The sequence below is a fragment of the Lactuca saligna genome, chromosome 3 (genome assembly GCF_052625555.1).
Source record: "Lactuca saligna cultivar CGN05327 chromosome 3, ASM5262555v1, whole genome shotgun sequence".
NCBI lineage: Eukaryota > Viridiplantae > Streptophyta > Magnoliopsida > Asterales > Asteraceae > Lactuca > Lactuca saligna.
Genome location: NC_136419.1, coordinates 47,459,031 through 47,464,716, shown reverse-complemented (window position 1 = coordinate 47,464,716; position 5,686 = coordinate 47,459,031).

The window sequence follows — 5,686 nt, the reverse complement described above, 5'->3', positions numbered from 1 at the left end:
GGTTCTTTGACTAGGCGCGATTTTATCGTGCCGTCTTAAGCACGTCATCAGATAATATGCGATTAGAAATGTTTAATTAATACAAAAGTTATATGTACATAAATTTTCGCTTTCGATCTTTTTTGAGATCGGTCTTTAAATGGTCACATGACGGTCTTGGACCAGTCTTGGGCCGGCTAGGCTGGTCTCAGAACGGCATGGTCTTTTTGGGCCGGTCTTGGAACAATCCGTTCTTTTTTCAGATTGGTCTCAGACGGTGTCGGGACCGGTGCGGTCTCATTTTAAATTGATTCAGTCTCAAATTTTATCGAAACTTGTCTTGTTGTTTACGTCTAGCTACAGAACTAGCCTTTTTTTGTTCATCTCCAGTTAAAGGTCTAGCTTTAGAAGCGATAGTGTGAAAGTTTCCATTATAATGTCATTTGTGCCCATTATGGGGGTTGAGCCGCTATTCCAGCCACCTAACGGGATAATATGTTTCTAGTTTAACAATGATATGTTATTTAAGGGGCACTTTGAGCTAGCTAAAGGTTATGAAAAATAATTTTTCGACACAAAATAACTTTTGTTGGAGAAAATATTTTACTTTTTTATGGCAGTCAAAAGTATGAAAAGATGCCATAACGAAAAAAATATGTGAGTAATTGGAAAATTATTAGGGAGGCTGATGTTTTGGAAGAATAGGGCATGGAGAATGTCCCTAATGACAATAAGGCTAAAGTGGAACACATCACATGGGCTGAAAATTAGGTTTGACTTTTGTCTTATTTGACTCTTACATGAGGATGAGGCATGGTCCTTTTTTGGACACATGAAATAGTTAGGGGCATGTCACTACATGGGGTTGTTGGGAGTATCATGAGAAAGCACAAAAAAATCCCTTTGAAATGTCTTCTTTGTCATGGTTTTATTAAAACATAACATATTTGTTTTTATGTAAGTAATTAAATGATATTGATAACATTTATTTTTTTATCTTATCAGTGAAAAGACCCATATATGTAAGGTAACACCAAATCACATCGTTTTCAATTTCTATCGGTGTTGCAAAAAGACTTCATTAATTTATTCCACGTAGGATCCCGATCCTGATAACATTGCTCATATCACTCCAATTACAATTATATTTATGCTGGAAATGAAGTCATATAAGTTTACATGAATAGAAAAAACTACCGCATTGGCTTAATATGAAAGAATCAAATGATATATATATATATATATATATATATATATATATATATATATATATATATATATATATATATATATATATATATATATATATATATATATATATATATATATATATATATATATATAACATTTCGCAAAATTGTTATATTTCCACGACTCACATATATTAACATAAGAATATATTTGTCGATGATTTGATAAAACTTGAGATCGTAAAAGTTTTGGGGGATTGATTTTTTTTTTTTTTTTTTTTTTTTTGATGACTCAAACAATGTAAGAAATTCGATTTTATAGTAAAGACATTTCGTTTTCTAAAATCATATCGCGAAATACATGTTTAATATGTTATTATTATTATTACTATAAAACAGAGTCATTTGGTGGTTATTGGTTCTATGTATTTGATGATTAAAGTTCTATTTGACAAAGAAAAACTGAATTAGATGGTAGTTAATGAAATAGATGATAATAATAATGTTTAATAAAAAAATAATGGATAAGTCAGGTGACCATTTAAATTACTAAAAATAATAATCAGATATATAATGAAAATATATAACATCAAATTTGGCCAACAAACTATTTCAAACCTTAATAATCCAACAATTTACGCACTTTATAATATCAAGATGTAACCAATAATTTTATAAACTTTTATTTAAAATATATTTTTAATAACTTTTTCCCAACATTTTTATAAACTTTTCAACAAATTGTTTTTTTCTACAAATTAACTTACATTTTTTACAATTTTATATTTTACAGATTTTTTTTACAACCTTCTGTTTATAATATGCTTTTTACAACCATTTGCCTAGCGTTTTTGTAAAATTTTCTACGAATGAGATTTCCTATTTATTATTTTTTTTAATGAATTTTGCAAAAAATAAATATTGAAAGAAAAAGTTTTTACATTTTTTTTACGGTCTTACATGCATGAAAACAAAAGTTGTAAAACAAATAAAAGAAAACATTGTAAAAACTTCTATAAAACATGTAAACGAAATTGTAATAGAGGTTATAAATAAATTATATATATATTTTTTCCAAAATAAGATTGTAAAAAATTAGGTTTAGTAATAAAGTGTAAAAACGATAGTTGTAAAAAAATGTTTTAAAAAAAGTTTACCAAAATGTAAGGGTGTATTTACAAAACTTATAAAAAAGCCTAGAAAACAAAGCGATAAACTATCTTAATTGTTTCATAAATTTTAGTAGTTACATAATACTAATACTTAAGAGTTTACATCGCGGTGGAAGACAAACCGTCATGTTACGGAAAAACTAATTATTATAAAACGATATCTATATATTTTGGGGTCATAATATTACTATGTATGATTCGTTGAGCTCTATTATGAAATAGATGCTCGACAACCTCTAGATCAAGCAAACCATAACTATCATTAAATTTTAATGTTTTATGCCCCATCGTAAAATCCTGACCACATGCCCACAAGAGATGAAACCCCTATTAGATCTATATAAACATGTTTTCCTCCCACACACTCAAAAAACAAAAGCGTCGGCCAATTTGAGTGTTGATATATATATATATATATATATATATATATATATATATATATATATATATATATATATATATAGCTCTATTAAGAAATAGATGCTCGACAACCTCTAGATCAAGCAAACCATAACTATCAGTAAATTTTATTTTAATGTTTTATGCCCCATCGTGAAATCTTCACCACATGCCCACAAGAGATGAAACCCCTATTAGATCTATACAAGCATGTTTTCCTCCCACACACTCAAAAAACAAAAGTGTCAGCCAATTTGAGTGTTGATATATATATATATATATATATATATATATATATATATATATATATATATATATATATATATATATATATATATATATATATATATAGAGAGTCAAGATCAAATAAGAAGGAAATTTTTGGTAGGAAGGTAAGAAGTTTTTTTTCTACATATTTTTTTCGCGAACAAACAAAATGAATCATTAGATGATTCATTTCTAAGATGATTCACAAGGAAAAATTCTCAAAAAAACATCTCGATGATTCATTTATACAATGATTTTGTTGTTATTCACTAAACTTATCATAAAAATGAATTTTTTTCTTAATTTACTTAAAAATGAATCATAAAGATTTTTTTTTGGGAATTTTTTCTTGTGAATCATCTTACAAATGAATCATCTAGTGATTCATTTATTTTGTTCGTCAAAAAAATATGTAGAAAAAAAACTTCTTACCTTCCTACCAAAAAAAATTTCTTACCGGATCTATATCCTATATATATATATATATATATATATATATATATATATATATATATATATATATATATATATATATATATATATATATATATATATATATTCCATCTAATTGATTAGTCAAAAAGTTCATAAAGTTCATGAGTGCTTCTTTCTTGGAGGAAACTTTGGCACACCTAAAAACTTCAAAGAGAAGGCCCTCATCATATTGTGTCAATACTTGCAACATGTGAGCTCTTTATAATGTATTGTATGCTCCACAAAAGAGTCTAAGCATGTGTCCTAATAGACTTGACATATCTCATCAACCATAAATATATAAATAATGAGGTGATACTGTAGGATAGTACGATACTCTGTGGATGACATGTGTTTCCTAGACCCCTGTAAGGATATCCAAAAGAAAATCCTGAGCGTGGTGCTCATAGACACTCAAAAACAACTTTCTGTCTAATAGTCATGGTGAAGTGTACATCTATATCTTGGATAATTTTACTAAAAAAAAAACACTCACCAATGCATGTTGAGCTCTAGGTAAGGTGATGTTCTTATTAGTGAAACTGCAAAAACCAAAGCTCGGAATTGTATCATGAAGACCAGCCAAAACACAAATATAACTAGAATTCATACTACATATACTACTGTTTCATAAAATTTAGTCATCTAACACCCAAGATTGGGCCCTGAAGACGACAAAAACGTAGGACAAAGTCTCTGCTTCCGAATACAATCTTATACAACCAAACATCATGAGGTAACAAGCAAGTCGCATGTAGACCTCCACAAACTAGTTTATAATCCATTTCAATGAACTCACCAAACATTATATTCCAAAAAAATCAAAGCACAAACTAGTTTATGCACGTCAGATACAACCTTACTCTTTATTTTTATTGTTGTTACATGTTACAGGTCAATATGTTAATATCATCGAGTACGTGATGTCGTGATGGTACATTTGGAAATGTTGATTTTTTTGGGTGATGACATGACAATTTAGAAATGAAAAAACTAATTAGATCCATATTTTATTTATTTATTTGGTAATTTTTACAAAGCATAAAAAACATATATAATCCTTAGTAATGCTTATTTGATCGTCAATTTTTGTTGTAACCACCTCAAACGCTATGTTTCGATACCATCTGAAAAGATAGTTGATACCTGAAAAACTAAGTGATAAGTGAAAAGTTAGATTCTAACTTATAAGCTACCTTATATTCTAGCTTGAAAATATAAAATTACATAAATAAATATTTAGCATAATGAGTTTTCTACAACTAATAAAGGGTATTATTGCAGTGGAGTATTTTAAAGAAGCTAGTGCAAGTAGTTTTATTATTATTATTATTATTATTATTATTATTATTATTTAATCGAGCTTATAAGTTATTTTTTGGTTTGACGAACATAACAACTTTGAAAATCTCGCAAAATATGCTAGCTGTGATATGTCAAACACAACCTAAATCTTAGATATAAACATAAAATCAGTTCCACACCTTAGAGTAGAGTTGTGTATCATAAAATAAAGATAAAATAAAATAATACATTATGTTAGGTTGCAAATGAAAATAGATATTTGATTTGCTAATTGAATAAAATGAAAATGTCTATAAAGCATATTAGAAATGAAAATGTTCTAAAGCATATTAGAAAGAAGTACTGAATTAGTATCACATAACATTTTAGTATCACATGTCATTTTAGTGGAATTTGAATTTATACTAGTTTTAGAGGGGATCAAATTGTTATGAAAATCCAAGTTTAATGGTGCAAAGTACACACCTGTATAAGACTAATTTGACCACGGACATAACGAAAAGTAAGGTCAAGGTGTAACGTTCTTTGCAAGGTTGAAGGGATAAAGCCTCTCATGGTGGTGTGTTGAACGATCAAACATGCAGGGTCAAGGGTGCGCCACCCTCTCGGGCTTAAAGGTAGTACCAAAAAACTCTACATACTTTCAAGCTAGAATTGAAGTGGCAAAAACCTCCATAAATAGCTTATTAGTGTAGAAATATCCAATTTGATTTAGCCAAAATATGTTTGGTCTTATAGAAGCTTAAGGCAAAGCTACTATTGTAAAGTTGCAAAACTTTTGTGTTGCAAAGTGAAAAACTTGTGTTTCAAAGTTGAAAAATTCATTTGTTGCAAATTTGTTGTGTTACAGTGTTGTTGTATGTTGTTGCAAAATTGTTGAAGGTTCTTGTAAGACTAAAG